This window comes from Anas platyrhynchos, chromosome 1 (assembly GCF_047663525.1).
Source record: "Anas platyrhynchos isolate ZD024472 breed Pekin duck chromosome 1, IASCAAS_PekinDuck_T2T, whole genome shotgun sequence".
NCBI lineage: Eukaryota > Metazoa > Chordata > Aves > Anseriformes > Anatidae > Anas > Anas platyrhynchos.
Genome location: NC_092587.1, coordinates 99,773,866 through 99,787,687, shown reverse-complemented (window position 1 = coordinate 99,787,687; position 13,822 = coordinate 99,773,866). Strand labels below are relative to the sequence as shown.

At 37.8% G+C, this 13,822-nt stretch overlaps 1 long non-coding RNA gene across 1 annotated transcript in view; it reads right to left on the bottom strand.

Annotated features, from left to right (window-relative positions):
• Window positions 1-2,707: 2,707 nt before the first annotated feature.
• The window catches only part of LOC106019575 (uncharacterized), a 29,428-nt gene continuing 18,313 nt past the window's right edge, over window positions 2,708-13,822 (bottom strand). The window contains exons 2-3 of the long non-coding RNA XR_001194489.5: window positions 5,643-5,721; window positions 2,708-4,429 (exon numbers count right to left, since the gene is read on the bottom strand). This is a non-coding gene — a long non-coding RNA (uncharacterized lncRNA). The remainder of the gene's footprint in view (window positions 4,430-5,642; window positions 5,722-13,822) is intronic.

Here is a 13,822-nt window from a genome sequence, read left to right as displayed (position 1 = left end):
CAGGAAAGCCATTCATGTAACACTGTCAATCTAAAAGTGCAATTGGAGAAAAGCATGCTCTAAGGAGAAGCTGCAGGCAAAACTATGGGCAGTTTGGGGATCTGTCACAAGGAGATTCTCAAAACCCTGAGAACTTCTTGCATCACTTGCAAGAAGGCCTTCAACCAGTCCCACTATTAGAAAACATTGAAAGTCATTGGGAAAGGTAATTGCACTGTCCATACAAGCAGATCTGTAAGATTTTCAATTACTTGTAGCAACTACTTTTGCCAGCTATTAAGCATGCACATTAGTGAACGTGCACAGAAATTAACTACTATCATATGCAGAAATAGTAAATAGCTATGTTTATGCCAGTGAGTAGTGCAGCCCAAATGAAGCAGACCTGAGGAGCAAAAGAACTGTGCTGACAATGAGACAACAATAGTATTTGTGCTCCAGGAGGTTTTATTTTAGCCCTATTCTGTTTCATGGACTGTATGTCTATTAACAGCTGGAACACACCAGGCGCTCCTGGAGTGTATCTGCTGCCACGGCTTCATCTCAACTAATCCCAGTTCATGCTTTCCTGCCCTTAGGGACTGTTCCATGACATGAACTTTTTGCAGTAGATAAATTTGCTTCAAAAGATTCAAACTCAGATGACCACATAGATACACCCACTCTCTGAAGGAATGTAAAAAACCTCCTCCTCTGAACCTACCTAACTCTAAAACTTTTTTTTTTCTTTCTGTTTGGACTCCTTGGATGAAAATTTCAGCCTCTTACCAACAATATATAATTTCTGAGAAATTCTTTGTCTTTCCCAGCTTGGCTTCAGACTTTTTGTCTAACACTGTTATGGTTTGTTAGCTTAACTCTGTCCATCGGCTGAAGCAGACTGGCTACCAGTGTGACCTTGGAGCAAAAAACCCAGACATCCATGTAGGATATTGCTGAATGTGGCATACATAATGTGTTCTGGCTAACACTGAGCTTGCCATCAATCATTCCTTTTGAAATAGTCCCAAAAATTAATGATAGGCAACTTCTGCACCCTAAGCACATCCTCCCAATGACAAACAAGATCTTTCAGGGTTCAGTGCTATCACAGCTCTTACTTCAAATATGCACATGTAACATTTTGAAACTAAGATATGTGATTTGCAGAATAGCTCCATATACCCTACCAGGGTACAATACTACTCATTTTAAAATGCTAGTGAGCTTTCCCTTCTGAACCTTATGGTCTACACTGAATCCTCTTAATAAAAACCAAGAACATAACAACAACTGTATTCCATGACTAAGAGCTGTCTTTGCCTGAGACTGAACAAGACGTTACCCAGTTATGCACAGTTGACATAAAACTTCAGATCCCTCTCAGGTAAAAGTAATAAAAATAAGAAAATATACAAGAGAATTGTAATGGTTTGTAATATATTTTCCTACAACTACAAACAACCTTTCAAATTTACTACAGATTATGGTTAACCTGTGTATTAATTAGCTAAAAATGTTTTTACATCTCAAAACCTTTCTGTTTTGAAATCTTATTCTTCAGGAGAAGCAGCATACAAATGCATTATACCAGGGCTCTACTACTACACAGGTTCCTGCTATCTGTCAAATACATTTCAAGGATTCTGGCTATGATGTATGGACTATATTCATTGAGAACTTTCCTCTCCTTCATCATCCAGCTTTGTTGAGATAGTAAACTAGTACTGAGTTGTTAAAATGCCCCTGGTTTTGACATAACTTCTATCCTTGAACAATACTTAGATACTATGACGACACATACAATATAAGTATTACATATACAAATGACAGATGCCAGAGCTTGATCTGTATTTTCTATGAAAGGCATGTTATTGTGTTCATTTCCAGTTAAAATATCATTATAGCCAGTAAATCCCTGTCAAACCATTTTTTTTTTTTTAAAGCAATAGCACAATGGTCTCAAACTAATGGAATAACCTTGTTCAAACATAGCAGACAGCCTTGTTTTTCATCTGCCCCACAGAAAACTTCAGTGTCCTTAGGTTCAGCCATCAACGGTGAACTCCAACCCCCACCTGCTCAGCCACCAAATACCAGATACTACAACACTACTCCATTTAAGAGAATCTTAAAAAAAAAAAAAAAAAAAAAAAAAAAATCCCTTGATTCTTAAGAACTCTAGGAGTTTGTAGCTTAAGCCTTGTGAGAAGAGTGACTAATGCAGAGACAAGCTAATAAAAACACTGTTGTTATGTGTGGACATAATATAGCAGAAGAGCCTTGAGATAAATGAACACCCTTTTAAATATTAACACCAACTAAGGAGTTTCAACTATTTCCCAGCATTTTCCAGTTATTTTTGTTTAAAGTCTCACATTTTGTTTTTCCCTTGACACTGCACTGTGATATTGCCTCTTTGAGAACTGCAGACAAAGCCAGACAGATGTCTCGAATGTGTGAATACCAAGGGAATTGTTTATCAAGAAGCTATGGCCATGTGTAGCTCTCAGGACTTGCTCTCTCCTCTGTTGTAGGAGAACTGTTAATAATTTGCATAACAAGTAGAGAAAACCAGATACAAACTACTATATCACACTTCAGAAAAACATTGGGAAATAAAGCCAAAACAGTGCTAGTGAATCAGTCGGCTACTTACCATGAGCTAACATAAAATTTTCTGCACTAAGATGAAAAATAAGGTGAAATAAACGGTAAAAGCAGCCCATTTGTTTCTGTGTTATTTTTCTTTATTACATATTGTCATTTATTTATTCTTCATTTTATTGGCAGGATGTTGGTTTTCCTTTCCTTTCTTTACCAGAAATGCCAGAACTTATGAATAAAATATTTTTTTTTGTTAAACAGAACTACTTTTCACACCTTAATTACATTCAAAAAGCTTTTTGCTGCTTTCTGTATACATTATAAGCTTGAGCATATTGCTTGTAATGTAATCAAATGTAATGAAATATGTGGTTATTATCTATTATGTAATGAATGAGGAAGAATGGATTACTATGTTCTTAATCATTGCAGATTTCCAGATGATATCATTAACCAAAAAAGTCTAGCTTGAGTGGTTCTGTAACAACATCTGAACTCTAGTATTGATTTGTAATGCATAATCCACCACTCTTCACAGGTAAGAAGAAATTAGTTGTTGTTGTTTGTTTTTTTTTTTACATGTTTTGTATATCAAAAATGTGTTAAGAACTTTTATTTCATAGCACAGAGATGTGAAATAAAATTCAATAGCAGAGTAGCAAGTTATTTTGTGCCAACCTGCATGCATTGACTTTATCTCATTACAACAGAATTGTTATTTTGTACAATTGATTTTTAGGTTCTCTCTTTATAATTTTTTGTTAAACTGTACTGTATGAAGAATAAGACAGGGCAATAAAAAGGTCTGTATTCTGGGCTCTGATACAAGCTAGCATGACCAATCATCATCAGTCATCTTGTATTACTGTTGGTAAGATGGAAACGCCTCAGAATTATTTTTTTTTTTTTTTAAAAAAGGGTTACATCTGACCCATACTTGAGTATACATGCCAATCAGAAAAATTCGATTTTTTTTTCAGAACTCAGAAGACATCTCAGAAAAATTGTTTCCTGAAACATTTTTCTTGCCATTTCTTATCACTTTCTCTTGTTCATGATTGCAAAATAACCCTGAGGCAGCTAGTATAATAGTGCTTGTCATTAGCATTATCAACATCATATCAGTGCACAATAGCTTTTAAGTTTCTTTTAATTGAAATGAAAAAACAAGTAAGATTCAGAATAATGGTGTTGGACATTCATCTGGAATCTCTCCATCATTTTTATAAGAACTGCTATACTACCCTGTTCCTTCAGCACAGGACTTGAAAGTTTGGTTCTGAGTATAAAAGAACAAATATATTCCATTAAAAAAAAAAAGTAGGTATTTAAACTTATCCTTGATACCAAGAGAGGATCCAGAAAAACAGTGTGGAAGAAACATAGGAAGTCAAGATGTGGTCCATGAAAGTCAGATTTCTGCGCCTATTTAAATATGGTCTTTACTTAAAAGTAGCCTCTAAAAAAACTCCTGAACTAGTTATGCACAAACCAGTAAGACACAGACAATATACAGCAGATATACAGTGTGGTGATGAGACTGGGCCTTGCAAGAGAAAACTGGAAACAAGCAGAACATAAGAACCAGGCTGGGGAGAAGGCTGAGAAATTGGAAAGTCATGGTAACGGTATAGCAGAAGTAAATGTGTGGATAAAGAGTAGGAGCAAGAAGGAAAGACTCAATGAGACAATAACCTCAGCCTGTAAATATTAAGATTGGTACTTGTAATCATCTTCCAAAGAGTTTTGAATTCACGTGTGCTAATGCCAGTTGGAATTCCTCTAAAAGGGAAGGCCTCTTCCACTCCTAACCTTCAGGAAGCTCTTTGCCTTCTTTATATTGCTGGAAGATTGATGGGATGGATAAAGTTATTGTTCATTATTCAGTTGTGGATTAACACCATTGACTTACTGTATCTACTTCACAGAGCTATTTTCTGCTCCTCTGTGTTATATCTGTGAGTTGTATTGTGGGTTGTCACTACAGTGCACATACATTCTGTATGGTGCTCTACCTCCCTCACCCTAATGCTATCTGGCTGACAATTTTATTGTAAAACATCAACAGAAAAGATGTACTTGCATATTTTTGGCTCCCAAACAGGCCACATTATGTTAGGCTGCAAAATAATTACATGACATTCTTTGCTTTCCAAATTCAGGATTATCTGGCCTGTGCCTATGGCACTAACACTACATCTGCTGGTGATATGCATGACAGCAAGAACAGAAGCTGATTTGCAGTTTCAGAAGCTATTAAAACTAACAGCACTGAAAACCTAATAATTATATTAATTGGACAATGCCTCTACAGCACTAGCTTTAGCCTTAGCATTTAATGACTTCTCCCATATCAGCAAATATTAAAAGAAGTCAAGAACTATTCCTCAGTGCCTTGGTTTCACAATAGGTACACTGAGAAACAACATGAGATGGTCAAAAGCCTTCAAATGGCATCTCTTCTTGTCAGAAAACATAATTTCATGAAAATAAAAGCATTCTGCAGCAATGTACTGATTTTGACAAACTGAACTTGGAAACAAGCTTAATTATCTCTTGGTATCGTTATAAATTAAGACTTTTGTTTTAATGTAATTTTGAGAATATATTTTTTACAGAAGTTATACATTTAAAAAACAGTTTTATTGAAATTGAGGATTTGTATTGAATCAGCACTATCTTTTCCAAGAATCATAATGAAACAAGTTCAGAAATAAATTTTCTGTTCCATAGACTTTCAATATCTGGTATATTCCTGCAAAGCTCAAGTAAAAAGTGACCTCACCGCACTATTCAGAAGCAAACAAATAATTCTGTAAGGGACTTTCACAATACTTTTTTTCCAAAAGAGGGATGAAGTTTACAAGCTCGTGTTTCTACTAAATACTTTCTAGAACACAGAGCAGATCCTAAAATGATATAAATCAGAGAAGTCCACTGTGACCACAGCAGGCAGTGTTTAATGCAATCAATCACTATGAATGCTCAGGCTTTTTGGGTACACTTGATGATGGACATCCTCCGTGTTTTATAAAGCTAGCATTTGAAGAACTTACCATTGCAGTTCAGTTTGCTGTTCTGCTCTGTAGTGTGAATTTTGGCAAGTCACTTAATCATCCTCTGTCTGGTCTCCTTCTGTAAAATTGAAATAATATTTTCCAACTTACATTTGATCCGGAATTCGACTTTACTCCTGAAGTATGGACATGTTGTTAGACTGTACAGAGCAGAATGGAAATAGCAATTTGAACATATGCTACATGGTTAACGGAGAAATTAGTTCTTCAGACTGGAAAATACCTTGTGTGTTTTTATGGAGAACCCATTAGAAATCCATATCTATAGTATATATTACAAAACAAATGAAAAGAAACAAAAACTTCCTGCTTTTATCGATAGGAGTTTTTACAGCATTTTTACTCTGTGCTTACATACCTCAGGTTGTTATTTGGTAACCTCTTCTGAAGTTACATATTTATTTCTTCTGTTGTTCCAACTTTTAGATAGTGGGAAAGCTTGTGTCTTCATATCTCTTCAGTAAGCTAGTTTAACCTTTTTCCTTCTTTTCCTTTAAGTCTCCAAAGTAAAACAGTCACTGACAGCACAGATGCTGTATTACAAATACAGGCCTCATACACACAGGTTTACTTTTTTAAATTGCTTTTCATGTATCTGTGCTAGTCCACGAACTCCTGAAGATCATGGGGCAAAAGCTATTGACATAGATGAACGAATTAGATTTTGACTAAAACCTGTAATGGAAAACACCTTTACGAACTCAATAGTTCACGAATTCCTCTATATTGGAGGATTTCTATACAAAGAGCAAGGAAGACAATCCCTTCAATGATATATCAGAGAACTGCTAGAAAAAAAGCCAATTACTGATATGAAATTACCCTGTAGACAAGAGGTCTGAACAATACTGATTATTTCAACTATTTACTAATTACTGTTGTATTTGTTGTTACAAAACACCTTTTACATGTATTTCACCTTGTCTGCAATATTATCAGAGGGGCAAAGGCCTCTTACTTCACCCCAGGAATAATTAGCTAAGAATCATAATCTGATGAAGTCAAATGTACTACAGAATGGCACATGGACTAGAATTTGACGCTCTCACTGCAAGCAATATTCCTGATTAAATGCAGTGTGTGGTTCACTGCTATGCAAGACGAAAAAAAAGTTGATTAGGTATAAGTTAGAATACAACACTCTTAGTTGACAAGGGAGACAAATGCATGCCAATTGCTGCAGTTCTCTACATGTGGTCTGTAAAATGCTCAGCAGCAGACCATCTACAATTCTGACATTCATTAACACAAATTACCTTGTGGTATATCAGAAGAGCTTGTAGCAGCATGCCATATAATAATTGTCTAGGATATAGTGCTATGGATTCCACAGTGCCTCCCAGGAATCTGCCAACTGCACAGCAGAAAGCCAACAGTTTGTGTGCAACAGCTATGCGTGTGGCCTGTTAGTGAACAAGACTCCTTAAACAGTCAGGAGTAAAATGACAGTCTCCGTCGGGCCATTACACTGGGCATCTTCCTTGCTCTCCAGAGCAATAGGAGCTTCTCAGCAACTCTGAAGTCACATCACCAAAGAGATATAATTGGCCTGCAAAAACAAGTCTGGGACACCAAAGTGTTTCCTTTATAATTTAAGGGAAAAAAATATTGGTACGAAGTTTTTAAATTGTGGAAAGAAATCCAAGATAGAATTAAAAGGCATTCTTTGAAAAATTATTTCATCTACATAACAACCTTCCCTATAAAATCCCCCAGTCTGAATTTCTTTTCCCATTGGCATACCTGTGCAAATCAAGTTCACACTATCCTAAATTGTCTCAATAGCTACAGGAACTGTAACTCTAGAGTCTTCTTTACTTTAGATTTTTGAACTAGCTTTCCTCCTATACAGCATGTTGAACTTGGTAGAGTGCCAACATCATATTAGAGTTTAATAGCATACCTCCTATTGCAGGTGTTAAAGAGAGAACAACCTCGTTCAGTGGTAGTTCAGGAGCAAAAAAAAAAAACAACACACGATCAAATAAAGGATATACATACATTGTGCAGTATATATGCATTGAGGTTTGTGATAAAACCAGCTCAACCAGCAAGTTGAAAGAATTGGATTTAATTATGCTCAATTATTTTGTCATTTAGTAGACCTGTACCATAAAGCCAAAATAAACTTATTTTTCCATAGCTATATATATGTTAACATATATATGTGACAACTGTCTGTCATGGTTCCGCTTGAGTGGGCAGCCGAGCTCCACCACAGTCGCTCTCTCCCTCCCCCTCCTCAAAGAGAAATGGGGAGAAAATATGTGAAAAGGGCTCAAAGGTTGAGATAAGGACAAGAAGATCACGCAGTAATTATTGTAATGCCTGCAAAACAGACTCTGCATAGGGAGATAGTAAGATTTATTGCTTATTACTAACAAGCTAGAGAAGTGAGAAACAAAGGAAAGAAACTAAAAGCACCTTCCCCCCCATCCACCCTCTTCCACCTCCTCCCCCCGAGCGGCGCAGGGGAACGGGGGTTATGGTCAGTCTACAGCGCTTCTCTGCCGCTCCTTCTCGGTCACTCTCATCCCCTGTGCTGTGGGGTCCCACCCATGGGATAGTCCTTGATGAACTGATCTGGCGCGTGCTTCCCACAGGCAGCAGCTCTTCCAGAACTGCTCCAGATACGGGCCCATACCACAGGGTCCATCCCTCAGGAGAAAACTGCTCCAACCTGGCTCCCCCACGGGCAGCAGCTCCTGCCAGATCACCTGTTCCTGCATGGGCTCCTCTCCACGGGCTACAGGTCCGGCCCGGAATCTGCTCCAGCAGGGGTCTTCCACAGGCGGCAGCCTCCATCGGTGCAGGGCCACCTGCTCCACCGTGGTCTCCTCCACGGGCTACAGCGTGAAACCCTGCTCCACCGTGGTACTCCATGGGCTGCAGGGGGACATCCTGCTTCACCATGGTCCTCACCACAGAATCACAGAATTTCTAGGTTGGAAGAGACCTCAAGATCATCGAGTCCAACCTCTGACCTAACACTAACAGTCCCCACTAAACCATATCCCTAAGCTCTACATCTAAACGTCTTTTGAAGACTTCCAGGGATGGTGACTCCACCATTTCCCTGGGCAGCCCGTTCCAGTGCCTAACAACCCTTTCAGTAAAGAAATTCTTCCTAACATCTAACCTAAAACTCCCCTGGCGTAACTTTAGCCCATTCCCCCTCGTCCTGTCACCAGGCACATGGGAGAACAGGCCAACCCCCACCTCTCTACAGCCTCCTTTAATGTACTTATACAGAGCAATAAGGTCACCCCTGAGCCTCCTCTTCTCTAGGCTGAACAAGCCCAGCTCCTTCAGCCGCTCCTCATAGGACTTGCTCTCCAGGCCCCTCACCAGCTTCGTCGCCCTTCTTTGGACCCGCTCAAGCACCTCCATGTCCTTCTTGTAGCGAGGGGCCCAAAACTGAACACAGTACTCGAGGTGCGGCCTCACCAGAGCCGAGTACAGGGGGACGATCACCTCCCTAGCCAGGCCGCAGGGGACTTCTGCTCTGGTGCCTGGAGCACCTCTCCCCCTCCTTCTTCACTGACCTTGGTGCCTGCAAGGCTGTTCCTCACTCCTTTCACTCTCCCAGCTGCTGTGTGGCGCAGCGTTTTTTTCCCTGTCTTAAATATGCTCTCACAGAGGCACAAAACAACATCGCTTATTGGCTCAGATCTGGAAAACAGTGGGGCCCTTACCAAACATGGGGCAGCTTCTAGATCCTTCTCACAGAAACCACCCCTATGGCCCCCTGCTACCAAAACCTTGCCACATAAACCCACTACACTGGTAAATATCAGTACCAGCTCTGTCAGGCACATTTTTCCCTGCATAGTTTAAAAATTAAACACATACAAGAGGCAATTTTAATCTTGATATACCACAAGAATGAGGTTAAGGATCTGATTTTGTGCTATCATAATGACTGATCCATGTTACTCCAGTTCTTGACAGAATAAACCCTTAGAACTCAGCAGATTTCACTGATGGGTGAATTGCCATTCTAATTGGGCTACTCACTAAAGCATTAGTGAGCAGTTTTTGCCACAGAGTGAGAATTGTTTGTGTACGTGGGATTAAATAGCAACGTTCACAGTCAGTGCGTTGCTTCTTTTCCTTTGCTGTAATCCCTTCTAGATTGTGCTTCAACATTTGAGAGGTATCTTTACCCCCTACAGTAAAGGGTAGCTAGGACTGTTCAGTTTATTATTGCCCACCATAAATCTGCTGCAACTTGCAGGATATTAATGAAAAGGATAAGTTAAACTGTGTTATCCCTGTGTAATACAGCTTTATTCTGCTTTCTGTACCCACTAATTCATTAAATGTCAAGTGCTCGCTGTGTCCCTGCATCCCTCAGGACGTAGCTCTGGTACAGCGTACAGTAAATTCCCAGAAAGAAAATGGAATACACGTATTTAAGTATTCTACTGAAGAAGGTTAATGGGTTTTAGAAGTGAGTACAGTATTGTTTGTTTGTTCTGTTTTTTTTTTTTGTTTGTTTGTTTTGTTTTTGTTTTTTAAAACTTTCTTGACATGAAAAAATTTACAAACATCACCTGGAATTCACATGCTTAAACTTTTGTTTAGAAGTCAATGCTGCAGGTTTTATTGAGAAGGCAGTAAAACAACTTAGCTTCCTTCTTCATGACAAGTACAAACTAATTAGAGCTATTTTTTATTTTGTAGAACATGTACTGATTATCTGTTAATTATTATAAGCCATCACAACGATATAGGCAGCAGTTAGGTGTTGCATCCTTCATAAACTTATGGGCAAAAGGAAGCACTCTGTACGAGCAGTCAAGAATTTATTGCTAGTGTAATTGAAATCCTAACCATCTAGTCATAGAATTATTTTTTTTTTTCCAAATCTAATCATTACAGAAGATTAACTGTTATTCAGATGTTTTTCTGTAATAATGAGTTAAACCTGTTTGTACAGACAATTCCTGCTATCTACCCCCCACCCTTCCACTTTCCGAGTCCTAAGATTATTGGCTACCCCTGGGGGCAGGAGGGAGCTGACAGCAAGTTGAGTAAGTTGTCAGCACCCCAAGCTCTTCAGAGATAAGGATGTGGTGCTGATGGTGGGGATTTGTTCTTCTTCTATAGAAGGAAGAGCAGTGCATTTTTTTTTTTAAATGTTTCCTATCACTCTTTATGCTTAGTTCTTTCTTCATTCCTCTGCAATTCCACATTACATCAAAATATACTATATGTGGAGTGTTTTAGTGTTTTATATTTATTGGATAATTGTTCTATGTGACCCCTAAAATCTGTTTTCTCCAGCATCTATATCTGCTTTTTTTTTTTTTTTTAAATTATCAGAACACAACCACTGGCAAGTTCTTTATAGCACTGGGGTCTCCAGTGTCACCATAAGGCATTTCAATTACCATGCGATGCCCACGCTCCTCTGTGCTGCACTAGGTCCCCATTATCAGCCCTGTTATCATAGTGTGGCTGAACTCTATGCTGCTTCATTATGCTATGATCATAGATTTTTGTTCTATACAGAATAACCAGTTACTACCAACTACAAAAAAATATAAATAATAAATATGGAGAGCTTTAGGCAGCAGATCAGGGTAATCCTTCCTCTCCCAGAGATGATGTACCCATGAAATCAATATATTATTTTCTTTAACTTCAACTGTTAAGTAAAGCCACAGACATTACTAAACAATGGAATTGCCCAAGTGGTTTAAGACATGTGGTCCAACACATATGTGGTCCAGATGAGCATCTTCAGAAAATGATTTGGTAGTTGACCCACCAACCTTAACAAGGTATGTAATTACCAAGAACATGTTTACACAGGGCAATACTTTAAACATTTTTCTAGTGTTCAGAGCAAAACCAATTTCATAAGTGAAATGTAATGCTTGATAAACCCTGGAGTTGAGCCTTGTGGAAGTTTTTGTATATAAACATTTACAATACCTCATAGGATGAAGAAACTACCAAAGCAGATAAAGTAGGTCAAAACAAGCCATACATTGTGTTAGAGTAAAACACCAATAACCTACCGCAACTGTGATGATATTACTCACTTTAATACAGACACAAAGATCCCACAAAGCACAGAAACATTTGGACTGTTATTTTTAATGGCCTTTTAAAGACACTAACAATAAATGCAAATAGTAAAACATTTTTACTACGTTGCTGTAGTTGGCAAGAAATTAGAGATGTTTTGGATGATGGCACTGACTGCATTTATTTAAAAATAATGTGGTAATTGTCACCATGTTCATGTGCCACAGAGTCAAAAAATAATCAAATTGCAAACTCTGAGAGGGACTCTCCAAAAAAGCAGGTATTAATATGCTTATTCCTAATTACCAGAACACAAATATCATGATTGCAAGGAAGCTAGGAACTGTTCTTTTAGGGTTTCTCTAGCAGAAGAATGAACAATAATTTATTTATAATTCCAATTTAAAAATGAAACAAACAACAAAATCTTAGCTTGGTCAAGTCCTGAGGTCAATTACAAAGTTCCTATTTATTCCAGGCTGTAAAATAAGTCTCTAGAGAAGAATAAGAAATTAAGTACAACTTAGTATAGGAGAGAAGTTATCCAGCTAATAGAAAATTTTCCACACCACTATATGCTGTCTCTCACCCTCAAACCATCTGCAAACTGTTACAGATCTGATGTCAGGAGAATATTATCATTTAATACAGTGTGACTTCAGTACAATACACAGGAACACATCAATGTATTCCAGTAAGTTTCAAGAAATGTAGGTTTCTGTAAATTAGTACAGTATACATAGGAAGTGAAAGGTAAAATATGTAGCATTAAAAACATTTTTGAAGCAAATTAAATATTTGTTCTAAAATGAACCAGGTGTCTCCTGCAAGCTCAGAAAAACATCTATTTCCTCTTTTCTCATACATCTGATATAAACTTCCAAATGCTTGGGTATCTGATGGGATGCTCTAGCAAAAACATTACAAGGTATAAAAAATTAATAGATCAAAGAATACAAAGAATAATATTATCTAGTTCTCATCTCTTTTTGCTTATAAGTAATACTTCAATTGGCTTATTAATAAGTTACCATCATTTCTATTTTATAGTTGGGAAACCGAATCAGCTGGTCTATTTTCTGTATTAGCAAATATCTTTTTCCATTTTTTTTTGAAAGCTTAGTTACTTTTTTTTCATGTAATAAAATCTGTTTCCAGCTGTTCCTACAATATGTACATACCTTAAGTTCCAAATGGTTTCAGTACTTACAGCTTTTCTTCTACCTACAGCACCTCAACTCAGAGAGAGGAGCAGAGTTGTATCTAAAGCAATATGCTAAGCAAATTGCATTCTAGGTAGCTTTTCCACCATACCTATATTGCTTTATGGAACACAGGCAGTCTGAAGGCATTTAGAGGGACTAATGAGATTGATATCGCATTTTGGTTTTCAGGAAAAGTTTGCGTTGTAATCACAGCAGGAGTCTGTAACACCAATGAACATCAAGCATTACCAACTTAGAGAAAGTCTTTTGGTCAAAAGGACAAAAGCTTGCTCTAAAAGCAAACTTAGTATTCTGGTTTGTTTCTTTTACTTTACTGTTCATATCCAGTACATTTTGTATTGATGCTGTACCTGATTTTGTATTGATGCTTTTACTCCCATATTGCTGGGAATACACTTAAGCAAGGCAGAACTTTCAAGTCACAGAATTTGATACATTTGGGGGGAGAAGGAGGTGGTGAATTTTGTTTTGTGTGACTTCTTGTGGCAGAAAGATCATTACTGGTGTGACTTCAGTATAGTAAAGCTGTCCTGATTTGAGATTGGCAGGGTTTGGAGCTCAGAACTCGCAGTGACAGCAGCTACTGAACATAATTCAAGTAATTTTCCCCACACACCAGAAAAACAATTTGTGATCTGTTCTGTAACTAGAGAAATTATAACACTTCAAAAACTTTCAGTAACTGTGGGTTGGGACTGTGCCTTTTCAGAAGTGAAAAAAATGTGCTCTACCTGATCAGGAAAAAGAAGTTGTTGTCTGACAGATACTCACTTACAAGATCATTCTTGTGGCTTAGCCTTATAAGTGGCCCTTATAAAAATTCCTGATCAATCCCAAAGGCATGTAGCAAGAACTAGACTGGAAAAAACTTTATCTGTTGGGTTTCATTCTCCA